General features: G+C 42.2%; 1 long non-coding RNA gene across 1 annotated transcript; it reads left to right on the top strand.

The window, feature by feature from the left end:
• Positions 1 to 10,526: 10,526 nt before the first annotated feature.
• Positions 10,527 to 15,338, top strand: LOC143824049 (uncharacterized). The gene is made up of 3 exons (XR_013226673.1): positions 10,527 to 10,673; positions 13,949 to 14,028; positions 14,923 to 15,338. It is a non-coding gene; the product is annotated as an uncharacterized LOC143824049 (long non-coding RNA).
• The last annotated feature ends 768 nt before the right edge of the window (positions 15,339 to 16,106 follow it).

Here is a 16,106-nt window from a genome sequence, read left to right as displayed (position 1 = left end):
TATGTATCAATAATTACTTTGCTAAGAAAGACGGTAATAACTTCTAGGTTAGGACTAATATGTGATGGGAACTGAATATGTACGTTATAAGAGGATGGCAAACTATACTTTCACATGTATCAATAATTATTTGGCTAGCTGGTTGTCTCTTTCTCTCTTTAACTTAAGCGATGGGAACTGAGTACGTACTTTTAAAGATAAGAATGGATTGTATTTTACATGGGTCAATGATTATTCTGCCAGCTGGTTGTTTCTTTTTTTCCCCCTTTATTTTTCTGTAAATGCTTATATATAATAAAAATAAAAATATTTTTTTAAAAAGATGATTCTATGGCTGCAGGTACAGTGTGGGTTAGATGGGGACAACAGCATTGCTTCATCGGAATCTCCCCTGGTCAAGTTCAAGTCTTTTCTCTTGTGTACCAGTAGCAATGGCCACAAACACGCAACAAGTCTGCATACATTTTTACCCCGGCCTATAATACAAAACGGAGGTATTTGGATATTTGCATGGGGCGGGGGGTGCCAAGGTTAAAGTAGATAATGAACTATGAGCAACACACAATGCCCCTTTCTCTCAGTGAGTTCTGCTAATCATTTGAACAAGGGTGAAATGAGAAACCCTGCAGAAATATAGCAATGAATCCTGTTGACTATGAGGCGTATCAATAAAGGTGGGGTTATGCTAGGGAAAAGTGTATGTAGTAGTTAGAGTGCTGGAGGAACCAGGGGGGGAGGAGGAGAAATGCCCAAAGACCAGACAGTTCAGGATCATGATGAAATGATCCTGAACTGTCCCCCTCTGCCCAAGGAGCTTCCTCTGCGCATCCCCAGGGCCTCACTTCACCAAGTCCTCAGATAGAAATGAGAATGGAGATCCATCTGCCAGCTTCATTCACATTTGCCTCTGGCAAACTGAGCCTTGACTCACGAGAGCTTGCGTGGCTGGCCTCTCAGGTGCTGCTGGACTCAGATTCTGTTCTACTCATGCAGAGCAACATCGCTGCCCGCCTGAATCTGTCTCTCTCAGGTAAGACTAAAAGACTCATAATACTCCATGTGGATAATTGTTTATAAGGAAGAAAACACGCCTTGTAACAATGTCCCCATCAATCAGTGCCTGTGGTGAACCTATTTGTTAAAGTTAATAGAGCAATCCATAACATAAGACAAATTAGTGTTATTAGTCTAGGCTTTATGGTCCAGTGCAAGTAATAATACACAGTAACACAATGAGAATAATTGAGTATTCAGATAAAAATGTACTTCCAATATGGAAGAAGGTATGCATATATTTGTAGTTTTTGGTTCTTCCAGTATCTCCAGTAATTCCATATGCAGTTGTCTCACGGCATGTCTAAAATAATAATAATAATGATAATAATGATAATAATGATGATAATAATAATAATAATAATAATACATGCAAACTAAGATTCAAGACTGTAGATCCAGACCCACACCCTTCTTAAGAAGTGAAATAAGACCACCAATGAAGTCCAGAATTGCTACATAGAGGCTGGCAGTGGCAAACCACACCTGTGGCCAACCACTCTGGCCCTAAGTCAGCTGCAAGATGGCAACACTTTCCAGTAGTATGAGTAAACCAGAAGGTCCATCAGCTAAAGACATATGACATGTGGGATGGATCCTCCAGATAGTTCCTGTTAGATTTAGCACTTTCTCCTGCTGTCAGGAGCCTTTGTTTGATGAAAGAGACCCTCATCATCAGGAGAGGACTCCTTGGGCTGCCAGAATGTGCCACTTAAGGCTGAGCTCCACAGTTGCAGTTTGTGATAATGACAATGGGTTGGATATGTTGACACAGTTTAAATACGAAGAAGAGTTGGTTCTTATATGCTGCCTTTCTCTACCAGAAACCACAGATCTGTCATCTGCCACACAGAGTCTCTTTTCTGTTTACATTTAAGGTTTTAAAGAAGTCCCTCTGTGAGCACATGGTTTTGTACATGTAATGTCCAAATACCATGTCTTACTTTTGGTTGCACCATGATTCAATGTATGGCATTTTTTTTTCAAGGGTGAATGCTTAAAATAGTCCTTTTTTATTGGTTTTGGAAAGGCATCCTTCTACTTAGAAGTCTCTTTTGAGTGCACATGTTTTCCACATGACATCCTAATGCTCAATAGTCTCCTTTCAAATTACAGTTGGCTTTGGCTCTCTAATCCATCCTGTCTCAACTTTTTTACCATTGAGAAGCATATGAAGCATTCTTCAGGCTTCAAAAAAACAAAAACAAACCAGATGCATGATCCTGCCGAATATGGTTGGGAAGCAGAGCTGTGTACATGTCCACCCAGGGCCCCTCCCCTTCCCACCCCTCCAGGCCCATCAGTGGCCATTTTGGGAGGGGGAGGGGGTTGACATATATGGTCATGTCACTCAATAAACATTTAAAAATTAAAAAATTAAAAAATAATTAACTCCCATCAATTTGGGAAACCTTTCCAAAGTTGTCAAGAAACCCTTGCTCTAAGCCCATACTACTCTTACTCTCTGTTTTTGAATGACCTTCAAAATATCCCCACCGGTCAAATCTTTGATTAGGGTTCGTCTTGCCTTCTCGTTATCAGAATCCCATGTCTTGTCTGCTGGTTATCTCCCAGTCAGGGGTCTATAATGACACGCTACAGTCCCATCTCTAGCATATGACTTTTCATTCTCTCCTTTTTTAATGAAAACTTGATTATTCACCTTACTCTGACTGGTCATATTTTTGCAAAAGGTTATTATATATCAGGATAAATAAATAAACCCAGACTTTTGGTGTATTGGTAAGAGCAGTGTCTTGTAATCTGGAGAGCCAGGTTTGATTCCCTACTCCCCCACATGCAGCCAGCTGGGTGACCTTGGGCTCATCACAGCACTGATAGAGCTGTTCTGACTGAGCAGTGATATCAGAGCTCTCTCAGCCTCACCTCCCTCACAGGGTGTCTGTTGTGGGGAGAGGAACAGAAGGTGATTGTAGGCCGCTTTTAGACTCCTGGTAGAGAAAAGCGGCATATAAAAACCAGCTCTTCTGGTTTTTGTACCAGCCATGAATGGTTGCATGACATTGTGTTTTAAGAATTAAAATGTGACACTTGGATTTTAGTTCAATGCACATGAAAATACTGGGATTCAGAAAAGTATAAAATAGCAGCAAATACCAGCAGTGTGCTGTCCTTGTCGGAAGCCCCTGGAAGCAGTCTGGCCAATTACGCATCCACTCCCCCCCCCCCACACACACACACCCAGGGCTGTTTCAAGCAAGGTGTGAGGAGCTCGGGTACCTCAGGGCTCGGTGCTCGGCCCGGTACTTTTTAACATATTTATTAATGATCTAGATGAGGGGGTTGAAGGACTACTCATCAAGTGTGCAGATGACACCAAATTGGGAGGACTGGCAAATACTCCGGAAGATAGAGACAGAGTTCAACGAGATCTGAACACAATGGAAAAATGGGCAAATGAGAACAAGATGATTTAATAAAGATAAAGATAAGTGTAAAGTTCTGCATCTGGGTCAGAAAAATGAAAAGCATGCCTACTGGATGGGGGACATGCTTCTAGGTAACACTGTGTGTGAACGAGACCTTGGAGTAGCGATCCCCAACCTGTGGGCCGTGGACCACATGTGGTCCTTCGACTAATTGGAGGTGGGCCCCGAAGGACGCCTTCTCCCCCCCGCCGGCCCTTTACTTCATCCCCCCAGCCCTTTACAACACACTTCATTGTTGTGGCGTGTCTGTATCTTATTTTGAAGGGATGTTTAAACATTACCATAGCGATCAGAGAGCGTTAGGGCAGTGGTTGAGAGTTGAGGAGTAAACTACCCACACACACACACACACACACACCGGGCCTCAGTAAAAGGCGTTGAGTGGTCCCCGGTGATAAAAAGGTTGGGGACCACTGCCTTGGAGTACTTGTGGATTGTAAACTAAACATGAGCAGGCAATGTGATGCAGCGGTAAAAAAGGCAAATGCCATTTTGAGCTGTATCAACAGGGGCATCACATCAAACTCACAAGATGTCATAGTCCCATTGTATACAGCACTGGTCAGACCACACCTGGAGTACTGTGTGCAGTTCTGGAGGCCTTACTTCAAGAAGGACATAGATAAAATTGAAAGGGTACAGAGGAGAGCGACGAGGATGATCTGGGCCAAGGGACCAAGCCCTATGAAGATAGGTTGAGGGACTTGGGAATGTTCAGCCTGGAGAAAGGAGGTTGAGAGGGGACATGATAGCCCTCTTTAAGTATTTGAAAGGTTGTCACTTGGAGGAGGGCAGGATGCTGTTTCCGTTGGCTGCAGAGGAGAGGACACGCAGTAATGGGTTTAAACTTCAAGTACAACGATATAGGCTAGATATCAGGAAAAAAATTTTCACAGTCAGAGTAGTTCAGCAGTGGAATAGGCTGCCTAAGGAGGTGGTGAACTCCCCCTCACTGGCAGTCTTCAAGCAAAGGTTGGATACACACTTTTCTTGGATGCTTTAGGATGCTTAGGACTGATCCTGCGTTGAGCAGGGGGTTGGACTAGATGGCCTGTGTGGCCCCTTCCAACTCTATGATTCTATGATTCTATGAGCTCCAAGGCCCTCTCTGGGATATTACCAACTTGTTCTTAAACTCTGGGACCCTCCTGGAGATGCTGAAAGAGGCAGAGGTGAGAACTTTATTGAAAAAAAACAAGAGTTGGGTCCCACTGACCTCATCAGTTCTGGGTAAAGTGGCAGAACGGACAATGGCAGAATGACCCCGGGGATTCTTGGAGGAGACTTCAGCACCTGACACCTTCTGATATGACTTCTGACCAGGGAGGAGAGTGAGAGGCCGAGGGCGTTGCTCCGGGTTCAGGGTGGGTGGGCACCAAGGCAAGCCGAAGCACGTCTTGGACAGCTGCTTCTGCTCTATCCCCCCACAGGAGTTTGTGCCTCCTTTGGAGATTTTTCGACTGAAGCAGTCCGAAGCACACAACCCTAGTGGAGACTGCTCTGGTCCCCCTGATGGATGGTCTCCAGAGTAAGCTGGATGTAGGCAAGTCAGCAGTGCTGCTCTTATTAGACACAACAGCAGCGTTCAACTCAGTCAGCCACCAACTATGCCATTCTGTCCCTGATTTCTTCAGCATCTGCATGTGCCTCCTTGCCCAGCTGATCTGAATTTTCAGGCTGAGGTGTCACCAGTGTGTGGATGACACCCAGCCTTTTCTGTTAATGGATGACCATCAGTCAACACCCCAGACAGCCTGGCCATGTGTCCGGAGGCTGGAGTGGAGTGGGTGGGGCAGTCAGCTGAGTTGAGTAAGTGATGACTTATAAACAGTCTCTAAATTGGCAGGTCATCCCGTGAGGGGGAGAGACGGGGTTTTCATAGCTGAAGAGCAGATAAACCTCCAGGGAATGCTGAGCCTGAGGAACAGTCGGCATGGTAAGAAACGGTTCTGTAACTGGCAGAAGCGAATGAGAAAGTTGGGAGAAGTCTGTTAGCTTTATTTAAGGAAATATCACACATATATACTTACTAGCACTTCGTAATAATTTGTTCTAGATGAAAACCACTGAGGAAGAATGCAACTTTGAAAATGGGCTATTGAAAAAATTGCATTTATCTGGAACCCATTTTGGTTTATGTTTGCATATTACAGATATGAAATTAATATCTATTGAAGTTATTGAAATTATTCATTTCTTTCAATAAATTGGAACAATTATAAACAATAAATAGATCCCATATTTTTGATAGCCAACCGGTCGAATTTTTCTAACTTGGACAATTCCATTCGACCAGACCTCTTTTGCACCTTATCTTCTCCCCAGCTGACATTTGTGAACTGGGCCTCCGCAGAGAAGGAGGCATCCAGGATTACACCCAGGCGGCTCCTGATGGTGGTTGTACAGGAAGACATGCATCTATTCACCATTCTCCTCTGACACGTATTATTTTGAGAGATGTCTACAAATATGAAAGAAACCCATTCTCATCATTAAATCTCTAGTAGGTAGATATGTGTCTTATAAGAGGTTCTTGATGTCTCTTCACGAGTTTTCCACCAAACTTGCTCTAGCTGTCACAGTTCCGTTTTCCATTGGCATAGCTCCAATGTTTACAGTGGCTAGCAAAAGTATCCAACACCCCCTCCCCCTGAGTTTCTCCTGTTTTGTCACATTACAATCTGGAATTAGGGGCAGGGAGGTTAGCACTATTTGATTCTCACAACATGCCTACCACTTTGAAGGTGCAAAATCTTTTTTACTGTAAGCAGTAGTCAAGACACCAAAAACAGAAAGTATGACTGTACATAAGAATTTGTCCCCTTTGCTAAGACAACCCTAAATAAGATCAAATCCAACCACTTAACTGCAGAAGTAACATAATTAGTTAATTAGGGTCCACTAATGAGAGTTTGATTCCCTGCTTCTCTTCCACATGTAGCCAACTGGGAGACCTTGGGCCAGCTTGGTGTAGTGGTTAAAAGCGGTGGCTTCTAATCTGGATAACAGGGTTTTATTCCCCACTCCTCCACATGCAACCAGCTGGGTGACCTTGAGCTCACCACAGCACTGATAAAGCTGTTCTGAATTAGCAGTAATATCAGAGCTCTCTCAGCCTCACTTCACTCACAGGGAGTCTGTTGTGGGGAGAGGAAAGGGAAGGCGATTGGAAGCCACTTGGAGACTCCTTTGGGTAGAGAAAAGCGGCATATAAGAACCAACTCTTCTTCTTCAGTTATATTTGGGCTCTCTCAGCCTCACCCACCTCACAAGGTGTCTGTTGTGGGGAGAGGAAAGGGAAGGCGATTGGAAGCCACTTGGAGACTCCTTCGGGTAGAGAAAAGTGGCATATGAGAACTAACTCTTCTTCTTCTAGTATACCATCCAAGTGGCACATGATCTGCCACAGTTTGTCTGCATAAACAGACCTGTTCTGAAAGACTCTGCTACACTCTAAGCCAGCAACGGGAGGTCCAAGGAACACCCCAAGCCGGTAAGAGAGGTTGTGGAGAAATATAGATCAGGGATAGGTTATAAACAAATATCCCAAACTTTGAATATCCCACAGAGCACCATTAAATCCATTATAACAAAATGAAAAGAATACGACAACACTACAAACCTGCCAAGAGACTGCCACCCTCCAAAACTCATAGACCAGGCAAGGAGGGCATTAATCAGAAGTGTGTTGAGGAAGGGTTCATTGGATGCCCCTCCCCCAATCAGGCCAACTGTTATGTTTTGTCTACAGCGAAGAGGAATAATAGGAGTAAGTGTACCTGAGAGACCACCCCACTGTCTATAACCCCCAAAAAGGGTTCTACAGTCCACAACTTCCAACAGGCTGGCGATCCCTGACCTCTAAGAAGTGTGCCTGACCTCAACCACGGCCAGAGCTTTCTCAGTCCTGTAAATCAGCAAATCCAAAGCTGTTTATAATCGAACACATAAAATAGATCATTCTATAACATCAACAGAAAAATCAGGGAGAGCACAACTCCCAAAGGCCTCCCAGAGTGGATAAATGTCAAGCTAGAGCCATGTTCAAAGTGTTAAATCCCCTGGGACAGAGACTGCCACTGTCTAGGAGTGATGGCCAAGGAGGCCTTCAGCTTTCAACCTCACTATAAATAGTTCAAGGTTATTACAGCTGGTCTACTAGAAGTCTGATCAGATGCTGCTACGTTATATAGTTTGACTTTACAGTTCCAAATCTGACCAAATCAGATGGCATGCCACCTCCTAATGATGAGAATGGGTTTCTTTCATATTTGTAGACATCTCTCAAAATAATACGTGTCAGAGGAGAATGGTGAATAGATGCATGTCTTCCTGTCCAGAAATATATGCCTAGCACCCTGCACAAGAACTTTATGTGTGGGAATGTCCTGAACTGTATTTGCATCAGTCTGGAGGCTGAATGATACCATTAAAGTGTTGATAATAAGGAGAAGCAAAAGGACAAATTCTGGTCCTCAATGACAAGAACTTTTTCACTTTGTCAGTGATATTTTAAGAGATACATGCCAGCTCTTAGGCCCATTCCGCACAAGTTAAATGTAGCAGGAGTGTGGCAAATTGTAAACACTGCTAATTTTCAGTTATGCACAACATCACACACAATCTGCCACACTCCTGAAACCGATCCGCAAAAAGTGTTCCGTTGTAGCGCTTAAAGGGAAATCCAGAAAAGTGGATTCACCCTCCAAAAAGCGCTACACTCTTGCAAACAATCTGCAACAGTAGCGAAAAAGACCTGTGCGTTAACATTGTTGTGGTTCCAGCCCCTAGCTCTCTCCTCCAAACTTCCGGCGAAGTGATTGCCATTCTTTTTTTCTTGGAGCGAGCAGAAAGCAGTGAACTGGCGAGCCTTCATTCACCCAGCGAGGCTTCTCTGGCTACAGTCCCTCTACAGAGCTGCTTTAAAGCTCCCCTAAGTCACCAAGCACAACACAGCCCAGTTTGCAAGTTCCCTTTATTTTCTGCCGAAAATCGCGCCCGTGCAGGGGGGGATTTCTTTTCACTCGGGGGAGCGTGGCAACAATGAATTGGCAACTCACACGCCAGCTGCCAGCTAGATGGGTCTCTACATTAGAAGAAATCAAGGAATCAAGGCATATTCATTGCAATGTGTGCTTTTCTTTTCTTTTTTAACCTGTGCTTAAAGGGAAAGGGGCTTTTCGGGAGCATGATAACGGCCGCCCATTGGCTGTTCATTTGATTGACGGCCAGGGGTGGGACAAAGCACGGAAAAAATCGCTTCCTTTCTAGTGATTTTTGGTGAGACCAGAAACCTGTGGGAAAGAATTGAAACGCTACTGGATTCCACTACAAAGGCAGGTATGCATAACGCCAAATAGCACTTTTAAAAATAGCGTTTCCGCTTTCAGGAACCAATTGGCAACATTGGTCCTTGTGCGGAATGGGCCTTAAACTACAGAGAAAAGATCCAAATTTTTAGCCGTAACCAAGATGAAGACAGAAAAAGAAAGCAGAATTATGCTATAATTCAACAAGAAGGAGACTTGGCTTTGACTTTCTTATTTTCAGATATGTTTCTGTTTTCATTGAGGTCTTTGGCCATCAGATGACTGTCATTCTTAGACCTGAAAGAGAAAGTAACTCATAATTTATCATTCGGGGCTGACTTCAAAAGGGCCACCGGGTTGCAGCTCATGAATGTGATCTGAAGTCAAGAGACTGAGACTGGGGCAGAAGGGCTGCCTCCTCCTGTCCTGGCCCTTGTGCGCAGCAGGGTCATCCTAAGTGCACTTCCCGGGCTGATTAGACTTCTGAGGAGACCTGCTTCAGACTGTGTGCTTTCAGAATTGTCTTCTTCTGGCATAATAAAAGTTACAAAACTAAAAATGGGAATACCATTGTTATTAACTCAGTTTCTTTACTTCCCCCAAAGAACTCAAATTAAGTTTGGAGAGTTACTAAACAGTCTAAACAACAAGTTTAGAAGGGTGTAACTCTGTTTAGTGTGGTGTAGTGGTTAAAGAATGAGCCTCTTGTAGCACAGGGTGGTAAGGCAGCCAACATGCCCATGAGGCTGGGAGTTCAATCCCAGCAACCAGCTCAAGGTTGACTCAGCCTTCCATCCTTCTGAGGTTGGTAAAATGAGTACCCAGCTTGCTGGGAGGTAAACGGTAATGACTGGGGAAGGAACTGGCAAACCACCCCATATTGAGTCTGCCATGAAAACGCTGGAGGGCGTCACCCCAAGAGTCAGACATGACCCAGTGCTTGCACAGGGAATACCTTTAACTTTTAGTGGTTAAAGAACAGAGGGCTCTAGCCTGGAGAACCAGGTTTGATTCCACACTCCTCCACATGCAGCCAGCTGGGTGACCTTGGGCCAGTCCAAGTTCTCTTGGAGCTATTCTTGCAGAGCAGTTCTCTTAGCTGTCCCAGCCCCACCTACCTCAACGGTGTCTGTTGTGGAAACAGGAAGAGAAAGGTGTTTGTAAGCCAATTTGAGTCTTCTTCAGGTAGTGAAAAGCAGGGCATCCAAAAAAGTCTCTTCTTTAGGATGACACTGTCAGTCCCTCTGTAAAAATTAAACACCTTCTTTTTTAAAGTAAATTCTTAATGAACTGGATTAAAATGCTCTCTATTTTGCTCTCACTTTGTGGTAGGCAACACTTGGTTCTATTGTACGTTTATTCTGTAGATAAAATAGATGCAATAGAATCTGGCGCTCTGTTCTACCTTTTCAATTAATATATTTTACAGTGTATGAGCTGGCCCTTTACTTTTGAAAGCTGGAACAGAATCTCATTTTAATTACCTGAACTAAAAGGTTTCAAGCCCATCAGAATGCCTTCTAAGCTATTAGTTGATTCTATAACCAATTACCCACAGTCTCTTCTTACGTATTGCAAATGTGACCTTTTGTTCAAATTTGAATGCAGGTTTCCTGCCGAGGGTACATAACTATCTCAGTGTCTAAGTATGGCTATTGTCTTCCCATGTGATGACTGCGGTTAATTTTAATACACTTTGATGGCTGGAGAACAAATAAGTGTGGGTGACAATGTGCAGAGATGTTTGAAGGGGGATAAGCCACAGCTTTAATGAGTGGGGAGCGGCATGCCGAAGAGTCCTGCCTGTGACAAATGGAATGACCTGCAGCCCAGACAAAGAGGAATGTTTGCCTATCTGCAGGTAATAAGAAACTCATTATATACCAAAATTAGGGGAAACTATACAAATGAACAAGGTATGTTGTTTTTTTTAAATAAATTAAAAGCCTTAAGTGGGACTTGACTTGGCTTTGTCATAAAAGAACAGGTTCAATATGAATTCATCAGCATTGTTTCAGGAACTGCATTTTAATATAAGTAGGAATATAGTTAGTGGAGACAGGTATAAAATTGCCAAGTTTGGGGAACCCTTAATTCCAGAAACTCATAGCCTTGGAGAGTCGCTGATGCCCAGCAAACCAGGTGTGAAGCACAGCACCACCTGGTGGAGGCAGATCACGGTATCAAGAGACAAGTAGACAAAGGTCCACTGTGCCTGCTGGCGTAGGGATGAAAACTATAAGGACGTGAGGCTAATAGCAACAGTGGTCATCAAACCAGGCATGGGCAGTGGCTCAGTAGGAGACTATCTGCCTCATATGAAGAAGGGCCCTGGCTCAGTCCCCAGTGTCTCCCATTAAAAACATCAGGTAGTAAAAGCTCAAGAGAAGAAATGCTGTGGCCTCAACCTTGGGGCAAAATAGGTACATTAAAAACGATATCAGTAAAATTGAATGAATTGGACTCTTGTAGAACATACAACACTTTCAGCACAATGCACCTACAAAAAAAAGAAAAATCCTAAAGAAGAAACAGTAACTTATTGTAAATATATAAAAATTAGGCTTTAGCACTAAACAAAAGGGTCATCCTAAGTCCACTTCCCTGCCAAAGGGTTTTTGTTTTGTTTTTTGTTTTTTGTCTGTTTTGAGCATTTATTCCAAGTGATGTTAGAATTTCAAGATGAAGATATAATGTTTTTTGAATACAATAATGGAAGTTTAAATATAACAGCCTAAATGTGGGAAATTACCAAAAATATATTCCAATATTTGGAAATGCTGAAATTGGAAGACATCTGGAGGATCAAACAATCAAAAGATAGGAGATTTCACATTCTTTTCTGATAGACATCAAATGTATTTAAGAAAATATATATATTGGATATTTCAAATCGCTAACATTGAATATAAATAAAGCAGAGATTCAACCAAAATATTCATTGATCTTCCCCAAAGAATAGAAAGAAGAATGACCAGTATATCCATCCAGATCAGAGAGCCTGGAAAAATCCCCTTGTAATAAGATCAGGAAGAAATATATCTGGAAAATAATATTTTAATGGTGTACCTTGAGGAAATACCAGATATATCTCATTTGTACAATTATCAAAAAACAAAAACAAAAAGTTATTTAAAAAAACCAAATTTTTCATAGAACATAACCCTATAGATGTAGTTTGGAAATGAAACAGAAAATAAAAAGATAAAGACTAAACAATTCCCTTTTACTACAAGATGATGTGATAAACAGGTGTTTAAAAGATCTGGAATAATGTTTTGAAAGAAATACAGAAGGAATAGCCTAAGGTACAATTTGTGAAGCAAGTAAAGCTTTCATTAGAGTAATCTTACTAGCAACTGCCACCAAGAAGAAAATGGGGGAGGAGAACAAACCAAGTTTTTAGTAGAAAAAAATCAGAGATTGGGGCAAAAACATTTTTATAATCCCCACAATGATATACTAGTAGAAATCAGACATTAAAAAAATAGTTAGGAAAAATGTAATAACAATTATAATGAAAGGAGATCAAATCATATATGCAGAAAAAGAAATACAAAAACAATTTACCAATACTCTCTCAGGACACTATAAAAAGATGTCTGTTTCAGAAAATGGAGAACATAGAAGAATTTAAATTAAAAAAATAATAATTCAAGAAATTCCCCAGGCAATTAAAAAAAAATGAAAAACAAAGCACTGGCAATGTATGGAAAATATTTTGAAGAAGTCTTCATAATAACCATTACAAAAAAATTATTAATGAGATAAAAAGGAAACTCTCTCCAATGTGATGAAAGATGTACATAGTATTTAAATATAAAGAAGACAGTGATGTAACACTATCACAGTCATACAGACCTATCTCTTTACTGAAAGGAGATACAAAATCTTCACCACAGTAATGGCAGAAAGATACTGACCAAACAGGCTTTGTACCAAAGAGGTATACAAAAGCTTTTGTAATAGATGTAAATGAATTTGTAAGAAAAATAAGCAGCATTTTTATTTTTGAATGCAGAGAAAGCATTTGATAATCTAACATGGCCTTTTCTACTGAGTGTTCAGAATATTGGTTGTGGCTTAGAATTCTGAAGCCGGATGCAAAGTATATACTCAGACCAACAAGCAAATACTTTAATAGATGGAAAACTAACGAATAATTTCAATAGAAAAATTACATTAAATAATAAGAATGATAATAATAATAACAATTTAATGTTCAGCAATGGACATTGTAATTTTACTGCACCATGAGTATAGTTTCTCCGTGGGTGCAGTTGATGGTGGGAGGGGCCTTTGGGCTCTTGTTGGTTCACTTGTCTTGACTGAAAGCCCAGTGGAAGGGCTCCACTTTGCAGGCCCTGTGGAACTGTTCTAGCTCTGGGAGGGCCCTGATGTCATCTGGGATCTCATTCCACCAAATGAGGCCATGACAAAGAAATTCCTGGCTCTGGTCAAGGGAGCCAAAGCTCACCAATTTGTTGATAGTCGTGGAGAGTAGTACTCTCTGGGGGATAGATGTAGAGAGGCGGTTTCTCAGGTACTTAGGGCCCAGACTGCATATGGCCTTAAAGGAGATTACCAGAACCTTAAGCCTGATCCAGTAGTCAAGTGGTAGCCAGTGCAGCTGTTGGAGTGCAGGCCAGCTGTGGGCCCTCCAAAGTGTTTCTGTAAGAACTCTGTACCAGTTGAAGTTTCCAGATCAAGGATAAGGGTAGACCCACATAGAGCAAGTTGCAGAAATCCAACCTAGAGGTGACTGTCCTCTGGATCACTCTGGCTAAGTGTTCTGGTGCCAAGTGGGATGCTAGCAGCTTAGCTTGACACAGGAAGAAGAATGCCAGCAAAGCTGCTCTTGTGACCTGTTTCCTCCATAGAGAGGGAGGTGTCAAAGATCCAGTAGGGAAGTCATGTTTCCTTGTCTGGACCTTTCCTACCAAACCACAGGATCTCCGACTTTGAAGGATTTAGCTTCACATGGCTCTGCTTGAGACAGCCTGTCACTGCTTCCTGACATCTGTAGACATGACAAAAATATAACTTGGAATATGTGGTATTGATGAAATTAATAATATATTAATTATGAAATCTGAAATTTAAAATGTTGGAACTAAGGACTGTGGTATTTTACAGAGAATGTCTGGAGGACTGTAATGAATGCTGGGGAGAAATATTTTCTGTTTTGTTCCTGGCAGTGTACAATGACTTTTGATGTAAGTGATCTGTTATTTAGTCCTTCCTTTCTTTTTATATTATTTTTATATAAATCAAATAATAATTATTATGATCTTGTTTTTTTTAAGAAAACTATATTTCAAAACAAGTATCTCCAGAGATGCTACTAGTATTTTATAAATTCTTACTTTACTGCATCAATACTTAGATCAGTGGTTCTCAACCTGGGGGTCAGGACCCCTTTGGGGGTCGAACAACCCTTTCAGAGGGGTTGCAGCAGGGCAAGCAGCTTGGCCGGGGGGGGCACTATCCACAAAACAGCCTTGCGGGGTAGATCGAGGTAGAGCATTTGTCTGTCTGGAGCAGTGGAAAAGAGCGAGATCACTATGGTGGGGCAAGAAGCAAAACTGAACTGAGAAACCCCAGGGGAAAAAAACAATTTATATACAACCATGAACCATGGATCTTCACGGTCAGTTTCAGTTTAATTTCTGTGAAAGAACCCTTGCATAATTTTATGGTTCGGAGTCACCACAACATGAGGACACTCACATCCCTATCACTCATCCACTATAACCTGCTACTCCCTTGAACCTTCACAGAATCAGCCTCTCCGTCACATGGCTGTCCAGGCTCTGTTTATGATGACTGATATAACTCAAGGGGGGGGGGGGGATAATGAAAATTGCAATACTTTTTGGGTCAATATAGTCAATTATTTAAAGAATTTTTCAGATTGTAATTTATGTAAAATAATAATGTAATTGGATACTTGAGACAATGAGTAATGGATTTGAATTGTAATTGAAATTATAATTTTTTAAACCGGATCAGAATACTGAATGAAGTTTCAGAGTATTTGTATTTTCTTTGAGGAAGCATGCATGCACGCAAAAGCTCACGCCTTGAATAAGTCTTTGTTGATCTTATAGGTGCTGCTGGATTCAAATATTGTTGTGCTACTTCAGACCAACACAGCTGCCCACATGAATGTATTTTCTTTGGTGTTTCTTATTTGTTTGTATGGTCTTTATTTTTACATGCTATTTTTACTTTTGAAATTAAATAAAATATTATTAAAAGTTTACTTTATATGTTGTTAGTTGCGAACTCGTGTCCGACCCATTGCGACCCCATGGACAATGATCCTCCAGGCCTTCCTGTCCTCTACCATTCCCCGGAGTCCATTTAAGCTTGCACCGACTGCTTCAGTGACTCCATCCAGCCACCTCATTCTCTGTCGTCCCCTTCTTCTTTTGCCCTCGATCGCTCCCAGCATTAGGCTCTTCCCCAGGGAGTCCTTCCTTCTCATGAGGTGGCCAAAGTATTTGAGTTTCATCTTCAGGATCTGGCCTTCTAAGGAGCAGGCAGGGCTGATCTCCTCTAGGACTGACCGGTTTGTTTGCCTTGCAGTCCAAGGGACTCACAAGAGTCTTCTCCAGCACCAGAATTCAAAAGCCTCAATTCTTTGATGTCCAGCCTTCCTTATGGTCCAACTGTCACAGCCATACATTGCAACTGGGACAACCATAGCCTTGACTAGATGCACTTTTGTTGGCAGGGTGATGTCTCTGCTTTTTAGGATGCTGTCTAGACTTGCCATGGCTTTCCCAGGAGCAAGCGTCTTAATTTTTTTGCTTAATTTCTTTGCTTTGCTTTGTTGTAGCGCTTTCAGGGAAATCCCAAAAAGTGGATTCACCCTCCAGAAAGCGCTACACTCTTGCAACCAATCTGCAACACTAGCGGGAAAGTTCTGTGCGTTACCATTGTTGCGATTTCTGCAAAGTCCCTCCCCCTGGTTCTCTCCTCTGATCTTCTGGCGAAGCGATCGCCTTTTTTTTTTCTCGGAGCGAGCGGAGATCAACGCACCGGCAAGCCTTCGTTTATCCAGCGAGGCTTCCCCAGCTGCAGTCCCTCCCCAGAGCTGTTTTAAGTCACCAAGCACCACACAGCCCTGTTTGCTGGTTTATTTTCCCTTTATTTTCCACTCTATTTTCGGCCAAAAATCGCGTCCGTGCGAGGGGGGGGTATTTTTTTTTCACTCAGGGGGAGCGTGGCAACGATGAAATGGCAGCTCAAACACCAGATGGGTCTCTATGTTGCAACGAATCAACAC

This window comes from Paroedura picta, chromosome 14, assembly GCF_049243985.1.
Source record: "Paroedura picta isolate Pp20150507F chromosome 14, Ppicta_v3.0, whole genome shotgun sequence".
Classification (NCBI taxonomy): Eukaryota; Metazoa; Chordata; class Lepidosauria; order Squamata; family Gekkonidae; genus Paroedura; species Paroedura picta.
Note: the sequence above shows the minus strand (reverse complement) of the source record. Positions and strands in the feature narration are given on the sequence as shown.